This window comes from Pteropus vampyrus, unplaced genomic scaffold (genome assembly GCF_000151845.1).
Source record: "Pteropus vampyrus isolate Shadow unplaced genomic scaffold, Pvam_2.0 Scaffold160, whole genome shotgun sequence".
Lineage (NCBI taxonomy): Eukaryota > Metazoa > Chordata > Mammalia > Chiroptera > Pteropodidae > Pteropus > Pteropus vampyrus.
This window is the reverse complement of record NW_011888941.1, coordinates 1450150-1464059: the sequence shown is the minus strand read 5'-3', so window position 1 is coordinate 1464059 and position 13910 is coordinate 1450150. Positions and strand designations below refer to the sequence as shown.

Genomic DNA, 13910 nt, shown 5'->3' with positions numbered 1-13910 from the left:
GAATATCTTTTAAAAGTTCAGCTATAACCATTAAAATGGCTGTTTTGACCACCTGAATGTTTTCACAGAGAAACAGGTAAATCCCTATTTATTTTACAAATACATTTCACATTGATTACCAGATCACTATCAGTCTGGAAAGAATTGTTGTTTTACCAACTTTCCATAAATATTAAATGATCTTTGAGGAATAAATGCATAATAAATATCAAATTGGAGTTGCCTGTTTCTCAAATGTCACCTTGTTCATCTGTGACCTGTTGATATCACCACAATTCTGAAGGGGAGAATTAGGTCACGAATGGAGGTGGCTGAGAAACAAAGGTGACGAAAAATGATATGACATTTCTCAACCAAGCCTAAGGTATTATGAAAATATATAAGGCAGTGTGAGGTCCTTCCTAGTAAAACAATGACCAGTACAGCTGAACTAGTATATACTGGTGTCAGTGGTTAGAGAGGCCGGGCAAAACAGTCATGGGGAAATTATCACCTTCTTAGATAAGCAACACATTGCAGATTTATATTTATGTATTTTCACTAGAGTCGAGAATAGAGTAAGGTTTATGTGCATTGCAAACATTGAGAGTATAAAATCCTTTTAACGTGGCATCTGTATGCCAAGGAAATAGAACAGTGAAAGCGAAAATCAGGAAAAGCTATTGATTTTAAAAAGTTTAAAAATTCATGAACTCTCTTTTGCTTTATAGGAGTGTGCTACTAATATTATAAACAAAAAGTTGAAATTATCAATGCAGAAATGCTATTGTATAACAAAATCAACCCTTGCAGTTTTAAAGTGATCCAGTCTCTCTCTTAACAACACAGCATTTGAAAAGTGCCAAGATTTATTGCTGAGGGACAAACATAATAGACTATAAATCAGGCTACCATAACAACTATAAAAACTTCTCTTGTGATGCTCTACCTCTAGGCTCACCTCTGCCCAAGAAAGATCTGGAAGCCTTTCTATTTAATAGACTGTGTTTTGAAACATTTATCACAACCTGTGATAAGGTGGCTTAACCATTGCAGCAAAGTGCCTGGAGACTTGATTTGTCTTAACTGATACATATAAGAACAAAGGAAACTTTGATTCACTAGGTTGGGATGAAATGTATCCATATCATAGCAATATCAGGACCTTTTAATTGTCTCTCTATAAGAAAAGATTAAACTGCCTTAGTTATGCAAGATTAAATGCTCATTCAATAATTGCAATAGACAGTATGCTTTCAGAGTGGGAGAATTAAATTAAAAGAAAGACAACTCTGGAAAATGTACTAGTGGTAGAATTAGAGAATGTTTCATCAGATCCTGATGTCTCTACAGTAATGAATCTGCCAAAAGATAATAATATTTTAGTGAAAGGTGTGATTGGATAAGTCACATTATTTATTAACTGTTACCTTAAAATATCACTTTTGTCTTATTATTAAGAATGGTTAGAGGGCAGCAGGGATGCCTGACACAAGGCATTAAAAATGGATTGTGTCTATCACGGCGCCCAGAGGACGTGAGCTGCTGCATGTCACACCAGGTAACAGAGCTCGCTAACACCTGCTGGCCAGGACAGTCTCAGCCCACAGTCTAGAAGGGCCTCAGTCAAGTCCCTGAGACCAGCCAGTCACTCACTTACTCCTTTCCAATGGCCTAAACAAGGGCTGATCTTTCATTCCTAAACTTGTTTTCTGAAAAAAATTCAAATAAACACACATATTTGAGTAGACTGATGGCGACTAGGAAGATTAAGGTCATAAAAGTTGGTGGGAAAAGGCCCATGAAGCCATCTCTGGAGGTTCCTGGCATTCTCCCGGAAGCAAGTCCACTTTAATTTAAAGCAGGTCCACTTTAATTTAGCTGCCTAGAGTCTCAAAAAGTGTCCACAATAAAAAATATGAGGGCAAAATTAGACAGCGCTAAAGCTCAGATTTCTAATTCTACCACAGTAAGGCTCTGAAAGAGATATTAACCTACACAGTGCAGACAAATCAACAGGCCTGTAGCTGGTCGACCAAGAAAGGAGGAGAAAGTGAAAAAGAATGGAAAAATATAGAAGAGAAAACTAACAACCCCAAGATTCTCTCGATGAAGCGCTGGGTAGTTCATCTCCCGAGGGGACTTCCTGAAGTGTGGTATGGCTCTTTCTCCAAGTCTCAGGTGAGGATGTTAGTGGTACAGAGAGGGATCCTTCTGTTCTGGAGAAGTTATGCACCTTCTCAGTCCATTTCTGTTTGTCATCTTACGGATCAGAGAATCTTAGCAGTGAAGAGGGTGTTAAGGTTACCGGAAGCCTTTCTCAAGTTGGCTGGTTGGGGCAGAGTTGGAGCCCCTTCTGTCTGCGTCTCTCTACTCTGGGCACAACCAGCGTCCCTCGTACCCTCCTTGTGCCCAGCCCAACTCCCGACCAGCAGTCGGTTTGGATCCTCCCGGAATTGCTCACTCAAGTTTTTGCCACTTTCCATCCAAAGACCTAGCAATGCCACCCCAACACTCTCGGGTCAATATATTATATTTATTAATAGTCTCTCATCATTTTGGTTTTATTTTCATTCCTACCAATCACAATTTAAAAGATCGTCGCATAGCTTTGGTCGTGAAGTCTCTGCTTCTATAAGATACCAAATTTCATTAAATAGAACTTTATTTAGTGAGACTATCCTCCTAGGATGCCACCACAACATATCTGACATAGTAAAAATTTAGTAAATTAACTGGCTACATTATGTAAAACAAACCAAAAGATAGTTGCCTTCCTTCCCTAACACCCCCACAGAGACTTGGCTTTTTATAGAGTTGCCTGATTTCGGAGTTTTAGAAGACATACTGAGTCAACATCAGGGATTCCCAATATTTTCTACATCAAAACCCAATCTGTTACATCATCCATGTGATGAAAGATATCCAACTTAATAACGCTGCCCACATAACACATCCTTTCAAAGAATTTGCCTACCACACTGACTTTATTAAGAAAGAATTCTTCTCCCAATGTTGCTTTTTAAAGTGGCAGCAATTGCAAGCGATACAAAGCAATTAATAATAGTAGGAATAAAAACAGCCATGGTCAGCTACAAGATTTGCAGGGTCCAGTGCAAAATGGAGTCTTGATTCTAAATCAGAACACAAGCTTTTCTTTTCTTTCACAGTCTCTCCATGACATTGTCTTAGTGTTTTTTGATTGTTATTTAATGCTGCAATCCCTCTGGTATGGTGACAACTCTCCAGGTGACAGGAGACAATTCTGTGGGCTCCTGCACACAGCATGGGTAGAGCAGAAAGGCAGCCTCAAACCTCCTGGGAAGGCAGGTGGCAAGTTGTGGGCACATATTCATAGCCTCACCAATTTTAGTTACAAAACACAGATTCAAAGATCAAATTTTAAGAAATTCAGGGTGGTGATCACAGAGCATTAAACCCCTTCTCAACTCTGGGCCCAGTGTTACCACACTAAAGCCGGCCTTGACTGAGCATCAACCTGACGCATTTAATGACATGCTTGTCATCGCACTTAGTCCGATGCCCTGTTTTTGGATAAATGTGTAATATGTATTTATTAGACTTTAGAAATATTGAAAGTAGTTGGTAGGAAACTCTATTTCACATTTCCTCACTGTTCTAGAGCAATGCTGTTCAACTTCTTAGCCACGAGCCACATGAGGCTATTTCAATTATTTAAAAAAAGGGAGAGGATGCAAAAGATCCCATAAATAATTTTTAAAAAATATGGATTACATGTTGAGATGATCATATTTGGGGTACGATTAAATTAAATATATTATTAAAATTAATTCTTTCTGTTTCTTTGTACTTTCTTATGAGGTTATTAGAAAATTTTAAATTACATATGTGGCCCTCATTATATGTATTTATTTATTACAGAGAAGACACATCCAGGTGTTATTGTCCTCCAAAAACATCTCCAAGAATAGCATAATTATTCGTCTTCTATGTTACTCTCGTATCTTCTTTTCATTATTCTAAGATTTTGCTCTTTTTTCTTGAAGGACTAAGTAAACATGTTTTGAAAATAACTGAAAGAAAATCAGACAGTAATCAGGTGATCTGGAGTATTGTTCTTACTATTTCTCTAGAGGTGACTGGGGCTCCTTTTCCATTAAAAATAAAATAAAATAATAAAATTGAGCCAGATCATCACTTGGGCCCCTCCCAGTCCTAACTCCCTCGTGTCTTTGCCGCAGTCACTTCTGTCCTTGGGGAAGTTATGTAAAATTTTTACTAGGAGAATCTCCCTGGAATCTACTTCCCAAGAATGACTAAGAGATTTAGGAACTATGAAGCTGCATATGAATCAATATCACCCTTGCAATTAGTTATTAATTAGAATGGGGAAAATGTGCAATTGGGGCAAGAGGGAATTCTGCTTCCAGACTGTGTTCAAACTCAAGGCTGCAACACTGACTCTTACTGGAATTTTCAATGTGCGGAGGCCCTGCCCTTCCATTTCGTATTTACCAGCCCCACAATCAAGTAAACTGGTTCTGTTTCTTTGGAGGCACTGACTAATACAGTTGGGGAGGGGTTTATGGCACGAATGGGCTCCGTATTTAAAATATTTCTAAAACAGGTGTGCTGGTCTTTAAATAATCCTATGTATTTTTTAATGTACATATCCATGCTTATTTAATTTTGTTTTATATCATACCTACTTAACGCATTAAATTCACAGCTGACCAGCAAAAAACTCTGGGAGGAGGAAACTCTCAGAATGCCAGAGATTTGTTTACTGCATTGGCCCACAGTAAGCACTTTTCCAGTGACTAAAGTTTGCCAATTAATCATGTATCTTGCTGCGTTACAAGAAACTGTTTTGTGGCTTCTACGCTATAAGAAGTTATAAGTAGAGGTTTGTATAGTTTCTGCTGCATCTAATAAGATGAGAGCTCTGTTTTAGTACAAAATAGTAAATGGACAGCATTCTTTAGTTGGTAACCAGAAAAGGAGAGACGTTTAGTTGGCTTTTTCCACCCTCCACCCCACCCCAACCCCATGTCTCATACCTGGCACCTTTCAATGATTTCCAAGACACAAATTGTAGTAACTTGCTCAGTGGCTTATTCCAGAATACAAAGTGAAGGACCCACTTGCGTGCTGGACACGATGACCCCTTGATGGCACAGAATATTTAAATGCATTTCTAGCTCAGTTAATAATATGGTAAAACCAAATATATGCACATGGAAAATTATTAAAGATTTGTTTACGTGGGACTCTGATATTTGCCATGAAAATTTCTACAATTAAAATGTGACTTAAAAAATAGGAGTTTTCTCCCTTTCAAAATCAGTTTCAAGAAACCCTTGATAGAATCAGCTAATTAATTCTTGGCCTCTTTAACTAACATCACAGTTGAAGTCACGTGCTATAAATCAGTTTCAGTTGAGATATTAAAATCAGATTATAACAGAAAAGGCTTGTAAATATTTGCCTCCAAATGAGTTTAAGAATAAATATATATTCAGTAATTCATCCATATTTAGCAGATATTAATAAGACAAAGCATAGCTTTAAATTCACTTATCATTTAATACAAAGGAGGAAATAGGAAACTGGGCCTGATTAGCTTGTTTATTCTTGGGCTTATAATACCTTATTAAAATTTGAAGTTCAAAATTGATATAATCAGTCAAATGTCAGCAGAAATATTTATTCTGTAAATGAAGCTTCAGTTAATAGAACTTTAATTTGAAGTATTTTACATTTTCTTCTAAAGAAAAAGGAAAGGGGAGAGTGGGGACTCCGTGATAGGAATGTGAAATTAACACGGAGGTTTGGATTTTCCTTCTAGATCTCTGCTGACACTAGAGGTCAGCAACCTTCCAGAAATAATACATCAAATTTTCATTTACTCACTGTAATTTATAATTTGTGTGTGTGTGTGACCAGAGAACCACAGAGTTTTAGATTAGAAAGTGGTTTTACTAATGACCTAATTTGCTGTCTTTTTAGAGGTAAAGGGAGTGAGCTCAGAGAGGTCCAGTTGCTTGGCTGGTCTCTTAGTTACACCAAAGTAGGACTGAACTCAGGATATGGTGAGCTGATCAATAAAACTTAGGGTTGGGGATCTTCATGGCCACCAAGATCCAGAGAATTTAGGTGTGCTATGTCCTATAATTTTGGATAATTTTGTGGACTGATCATGTTGGAAAGAGAAGAGTAGTTGTAGACTTAAAAAAATCATGTTTCTTGCAGAAAAGACCGGGCTGAAGAAGCTCAAAGTGTATAAACAGCTTAGGGATGCCCTTTTAAAGGTTTGGGGTGACCTCTTCTCTCTTGATCCCTTCTCCACACGGGTCTGAGACTTGGACACTTGCTTCATTTCTTTCCATATTCCAGTGAAAATTCTCACAGAGAAAGCTGGTCCAATTTCTGATCAATCCAGCTCTTTACTAGGTGCATGGCACTCAAATGCAATTCAAGAGCCACTCTCGGCCTTGGGGCCATTATATACCAGCCCAGATCCAGTTTCATTCTGATCATGGCCTTGGGCCAAATAACTGTAACTTTAGGCAAGTTACTCAGCTTCTCTAAGCTTTAGTTTTCTTGTCTTGAAAATGGCAATTTTGTTACTACTGGCTTCACAGGTTTTTCTATACATTAAGTAAGATATGCATATGGGCTTATTCATAAGCAAAAAGTATTTGATGCAAACTGTCCTATTATAACAAAAAAAATGGAACTAAGGTAGGGAGGAAATGTCTAGGCATGTAGCAGCCAATTCCAGGATCTGCCCTCCTTCCTCTGTGCAGCCCTTCTAGGTCTTGCCATTTCCCCTGACTGAGTCCAGGAGAGGAGTGTGTCTGTGCCTCAGCATGCCCAGCTCGAGTCCTGCAGACGGCTCCAACCTGCCCTTCTCACTGTAGGCTCCCTCTTCCAGTCAATAATAACGTGAAGAGATGAAAGCCCCAGTTAATGTAGGTCTGCGTTGGCATGTGGTTAAGAGTTCAATAAATGTCACCTATTCTTATTGTTGTTGTCATTATTATTGTAAATCACATTCACCTAGATCTTGCTTACAATAACCTGTGGGATTTTACCCATGAAGGAATGGAGGTTCGCAGAAGTTAAACATCTGTCCCCATGAATTGGATTGTGGATTCATCCTCAGTCATTCTCACCAGGCCCCACACTCTGATTTATCAATACACAAGGCACGTTAGGAATGGCTCAAAGGCTTTTCTTGGCTAAGTATGCAGGTGACTCTGGAGAAATCAAAATTAACCGTGATACTAAGATCGATGCTGGGTCAACATGAAACCAAAATAATTTGTTGACAATTTAAGGATAGAAAGAAACTGTTTCTCAAATGACTAGGTTGTCTACAGGACATCAGATAACCAATCTGGATTTTAGTGATAAAATACTCACAATTTTAGTGTTTTTCAGTACCATGGAAGTATGACCTTAATCCAATGATTTCGAAGAAAAATTAACCTCTGTATCTAGTCCAATTTAGGTTAATAGAATGTCTACTTATTTTAGAAGGGGAAATATTCAACTTTACCTTAGGATGCATTAAGAACTTTCCACTCCAAGTTCAACAGATATATCACATTAGGGACACAAAGACCTCACTGTTTTGCTTAACTGAGAATGACTCAAATAGCTGTTTTGTTTCTTTTCTCCCTCCTCCTGACACTGTATCTTTTGAAAATACGGAAGAAAACCTTAAGTTTATGATGCTTGAAGGGTCTGTTAGAAAATCAGTTTAAGTGAATATGTAAAACAATATAAATTCTCTAATACTCTAAATTAAATATTTGGCAACGATGATTTTTAAAAGAAAATAATTAATCACTGTTATAAGTAAATAAATTCAAATGATGTAAAGGAAATAAATAAAAATTACTTTTGAATTTAGAAAGTGGATGAACTATATATAAAGAAACTCAAGTAATAAACTGCCCTTCAGAATGATCCATTCATAATTCATACATTTTTTGTATAGAAACTGGCCACTGTCTCTCAAGTACCTTTCCATTTTTTTCCTGTGACATGCACCTGACCATAAGAAGATAAATAAATTCAAATAAGATTGTTAACTTTACTATACATTTCTTCTTTTCCACTAAAAATGTACAAAATGGCTTCCAGTCTTCTTGAGTTAACATAAATGTCTAAAGAGCTTTTATAGACCAAAAAAAATTTTAAGTGTTTTCATATATCATAAATTTATCAATATCTATTTTTAATTTTTATTCTCCCTTTTTGTAATAACATTGCCATTTGAATTTTCTTAAATAAAAAGAAAAATTATCTTCCAACAGAACTGACTTATGTTTTCTTTTTGCAATATTATAATGAAAAAAACAAGAGACTATCATGAAGAAAATCCATGATCTCTTACAATAAGTACTATTTTTTATATATCTCTTAAATCCCACAATCTCTAAGCATTATACTGACATTAATATAAGGTATTTTTTTAACCTCTCTAAATCCATGTCTGCACAGTTATTAATGCGAGTTTTCCCTCCTTCAATTTGATTCAACAAACTTTTTAAGAATGCCTACATGGCCAATGATAGAGTAGGCAATTCCATTAAATTAATGACAAAGAGAAGTTGTTGAGATTTTTGTTTGGTTGTTTTTGTTTTAATATTCATACTACTTGTTTGAAAGGTGCACATGCAAGTTCTTCATAAGACATATCACAGTGAGGATAATGAGATAAAACATTTCATGTGACTTTGAAGATTGGCATTTGACCTATTAATGAGATTACAACCTCGGTTTTCAATACGGCCATTGCCAATATTCATAAAACTTATCAAATGATTATGCTGAATCGTTTTACATGAAGCAAGTGAGATCACAGAATGTTATGCTGTGTAAGGTCAATTGCAGTAGAGCATTATAGTCATCTGCAATATGTGACAATGGGGGAAGTTCTCAAGGTGATAGAACAGAGCCTAACTTAGTGACACACCTGGCTTGGCATCTCCTGTATCACTAAATCCAATGAGCCATTTAAGATCTCACATTTGATACTTTTTCTCTTACTCTTACTCCATCGAACTTTTCTTCTCTGAATTCAAATAAAATTTTATGCTCTATCATTTGTCTTTAAATGTAGTGCTATATGAAATTATATTGCTTTTTAAGTTAAAATTTTTTTTTGCAATTATAGTTGACATTCAATATTATATTGGTTTCAGGTGTATAGCCTAAAAGTTAGACATGTATATAACTTATGAAGAGATCTCCCCAATAAATCTAGTTTCCCCAACACCAAATATAGTTATTATAATATTTTTACTATATTCCCTATACTGTACTATACACCCCTATGACTATTTTGTAACTGCCAATTTGTACTTTAATTGTTTCCAGGACAAAAGAATAAGATATCAGTCTTCTCTTACCCTTGGACTGGGATTTGCATCATTAGCTCCCCTGGTTCTTTGGCCTTTGAACTTGGACTAGAATTATATCACAGGCTTTTGTGAGTCTCCAGCTTGCAGATGGTAGATCATAAAACTTCTCAGTCTCCAAAATTCATGAGCCAATTCTTCATAATAAACCCATATGTATATCTGCAACTGGTTCTATTTTTCTGTCAAACTAATTCACCGTTCATCTTTTTTTCCAATTTAATAACAATGCTAATAACAAAGACTAATATTTTATTAGTCTTCTCGGCTGCCATAATAAAATACCACTGACTAGAAGCTTAAATAGTAGACATTTATTTTCTCACAGGTATAGAGGCTAGAAATCCATGATCAAAGTGCTGGCAAATTCTATTTCTGGGAAGGGCTCTCATTCTGGTTTGCAGACAGCCACCTTCTCACAGTGTCCTCATGTGGCCGTCCCTCTGTGTGCACGTGGAGGGAGAGAGCTCTGATCACTCTTCCTCTTATTTTAAGGACACATATGCTATGAGATTAGGACTCAGCCATTACGACCCCATTGAACCTTAATTATCTCCCTAAAGTCTCCAAACATTATCACATTGGGGGTTAGGGCTTCAACACATAAAGTTGGGGGTAGACACAATTCTATCCATAACAGTACATGATTGCTTAGTGTGAAGAAGAATAGATTTTCCAACCTCCTTGAGATTGTCACTGAGTTCTCATCAATAAGATGGAAAAGATAGAAAAAAAAAATGGTGTAGATGATGGAGGCATTGTTCATCCCTCTTGTGACCAAATCAAAGTTGTGACAGAAACACGAAGCAAACAGCAAGCAAAATTTCCTGGGATCTAGATGAACAGAAGTCCTATAACTAGGGAGAAAAATAATTAATCAACCTGCAAAGGTAGAAGGTAGGAGGGGGTGAAGACGTGAGGCTGCCCTGTCCCGAGTAAAGGGGCTGTGTCTTTGAGAGGATTTTCACGGTGCTTGCTCTGAGCACCAGGTTGTCTGCTCCAGGGGCACCAGGGACTTAGAGGGGACACTGAGTTGTTGGAATGAGGGCCAGAGATGAGGCTCACTCTTGGACAAAAGTGCTGGTATCCGTTTTTCCTCTGTTGAGCCCTCCCCACTCCCAGTGTGTGGATGCAGCACTGCCACAGCTGAGACATCATGAGACTGAATAACAGAGGTTGCTCTGCCCAGAGGATTCCCTGAAACTTGGCCTCCCCCAACTTGGGGCCCCACCCAAACCACATCCAGGTGTATCCTCAGCGAGTCAGGTGCTCCTTGCTGAGCAGCATCTAGGCTCACACTGGTGGCAGCTGGTCTTGGTTTCTGGAATGGCCTTGTGAGGCAACTATAAGCAGAGCATCTGTGGATTGCTTGCTGAATCTTAACAGGTGACCCCAGAGGAGCATAGGGTGGGGCTAAACTTGGCTTGCAGCTGAACCTCTCCCAGAACTGTGCTGCTGGACACCTACTTCACTAATCTACACTAATAAGACCGGGAGACTTAAGAGCTTTGCTTAGTACATAGAAACAGACACAGAAAGGCAGTCAAATGGGAAGACAAAGAAGCAGAAACCATATGAGAGAATAGAACAGAGATCCAGGTATAATGGAGTCAAGTAATCTAACAGATGCAGAGTTCAAAACACTGGTTATAAAGATGCTCAATGAACTTTTGGGAAATGCAGATAAATTCAGTGAGAACTTCAACAAAGTGACAAAAAAAAAAAAAAACACATAAAAATGGAAATGAAAATTATAAAAAGGAACCATCTGAAATGAAGAACACATTATCTGAGATGAAGAGTATATTAGAAGGAATCAACAGAATGGATAAAGAAGAGGATCAAACCACTGATATAGAGGATAGGGAAGCCAAGGACACTCAATCAGAACAGCAAGAAAAAAGAAGCCAATATCATAATAATAATTTAAGGAGCCTATGAGACACAATTAAATGTAAAAATATCTATGTCATAGGGGTACCTGAAGGAAAACAAAAATTCGAAGAGCTATTTGAAGAAATAATGATAGAAAACTTCCCTAACCTGGTGAAAGAAATAGACATACAACCCCAGGAAGCTCAGAGTCCCAAAAAAGATGAACCCAAAAGAGCCCACACCAAGACACATCATAATTAAAATGCCAAAGGTAGTCTACGGCCATGTCACCCTGAAAAAGCTCAATCCCATCTGATCTTGGAAGCTAAGTAGAGTTGGGCCTGGTTAATACTTGGATGGGAGACCACCTAGGAAGACCAGGTGCTGTAGGTGTAAAAAATAAAAAATAAGAGATTGTAAACTGACAAAATCCTTGCAATCTGTGAGGTCAACCAAGGGTTGCCTCACCTAAAAATAAACACGTCTATTATATTTCTACGAAGCTGAAAAAAAAGAAATTAAACTTGTAAAGCCCAATGGAACTTAAAAAGAAAGTGTCATGAATCATTTTCTGGGAACCTACTTCAAGAGACAGCCCTTCCTTTGTGTTTCTTCCTTTCTTCCTCCATCTCGCAGCCTAGAACAAAGCCTGTGGGGACAAGGGTCACACCTCGGGAATGGTTGGAAAGAATCTGGGTCCCTGAGGGCACTGCCGAGCAGAGCTGCTAGCCCTCTCCTCAACTGTCTGCTGACTACTATAAGTGTGAGGCAGAAATTTCATTTGTCGTGATTCTTTAAGGTTTTTCATTTACCTCCAACTGAATGTAATATTAATCAACATACTAGATTTACATAGCTACAGAGAAATAGAGTTGTCATGTAATTATCAAAAGCCTTGGGAAAATTTTGAATGTAAACTTTAAAGTGGATAGAAACTTTACAGTTTATTTAATGCAGGGGTTTGCAAACAAGTAGTCCATTTGCTAAAACCAGAATAGTGTTCAAAACACATTTCGACTGTCTTAATTGGGGCTCTCGTTTGTCTCCTGTTTGCCTCAAGTTCAAGCACCCCCTAACATTTACACCTGCCTGGCTTCTTACATATTTGAAATTACAATGACTAATTTATTCTAATCCCAATCCTTTATTTCACATATGAGGAAGCGGAGATCAAGAAAAGTAAAGTACCAGAGACTATAGAAAAGTAAATGCTAGTGTTCTGGGCATCTGTCTCCCAGTCTAGGTATCTTTCCATTGTTTGAGCACAAATAATCTCATCTGAATCCCCTTGGGGAGAAATATGCACTGGGGGACCATTTTCTCTGCATCTGTGAAGCTTCCCTGTGGGCCTAGCCCTTTCCAACCACATTAGCTCCAGCAAGAGGCCTAGGTACAGGGCAACTCACCCTACAGTCAGGTTCTAGTATGATAGCTGAAGGTATCTCCATGCTCAGCTGCCTAAACCTTCCTTCCATATGCAGGGACCTGGAGAAGCTACATGTCTATCTTTTGGCAGTTCCTCTCAGCATTCACTTTTTATCACATAGACTGAGGGACCAGTGTATTACATTCTCAACTCTCTGTCATCTCACATCACATTAATGTGATATCATTTTAGTCTATTAGAGCGCCATAACAAAAAATAAAAAAGAGGTGTTAGAGCATGACAGCACCTGTCATAGTGTTGCAAATACTTCTTTGAAATATTCGATTAAACCAGTTTCATGTGACATCAGTGGTGGCAAGTTGTCCCTGTAGAGTAAGTTCATTTATTTGCACTATATAAATGAAGGTGTCACATGCAGGCTATCATTAAAGAAAATGTCCCCTTGCGGAGTTATGGAATGAAAAAAGTCTAGGATAGACTTTTTTAGCTTAGAGATTATTGAAGAGCATGGCACTGTATTCCTCTCTTTGGAGGGCTTGCTGTACCTCATTTTTCAGCGTTGAGCTCACCAGTCACCTTGTCCATGAACACTCGCTAAGCTTCTCCAATCACATGGGTGACTATCAATAGTACTTTGATTTTTTTTCAAAAATGGCTTTAAAACTATCACAGAGGGCTCTGTAATGTAGCTGCATCTGTATTTCTTATGTTTCCTGGACTGTAGACTCCTTGAAACAGTAGGATGATTTTGCTCTCTTCTTCTTCACCATAGCATCCATCATCAGGCTTTCATTGTACCCAACGCAGTGTTTACTGACTGTTGACCTAGTGCAATCAGTTGTTTTTTGTTTTTTGTTTTTTTGACAGATGAGAATACTAGTCAATACAAAGGAATTGTTCAGTGGGGGAAAATAATTTAGTCACGTTCTTCAAAGCACACATGTCTTTTTTGTGCACAGTAATAGTCTCACTTGTGATTTATAAAGATATATCCAGACCTAAACTGAGAATTTAAGATTAGGTCTTCAAATCTAAAACTGGGACCGAAGGTATCAACCTGGCATTTGAAGACTTTAGGTTATAGCCACATATTATGACTGGGTGGTCGAACATAAGATATTTACTTTCTTGAGTCCCAACCACACTTTAAATTTGTGATGAAACACAAAGAAGTACAGGCTTTTTGGAGGGGAAGACCATTTGTGGCGATGACGATAAGGTCACACCAGGCATAGAGAAGCTCAGTGTTACAA

General features: G+C 37.8%; 1 pseudogene; it reads left to right on the top strand.

Annotated features, from left to right (window-relative positions):
• The first annotated feature begins 11544 nt into the window (after nt 1-11544).
• Nucleotides 11545-11663, top strand: LOC111745668 (annotated as a pseudogene).
• The last annotated feature ends 2247 nt before the right edge of the window (nt 11664-13910 follow it).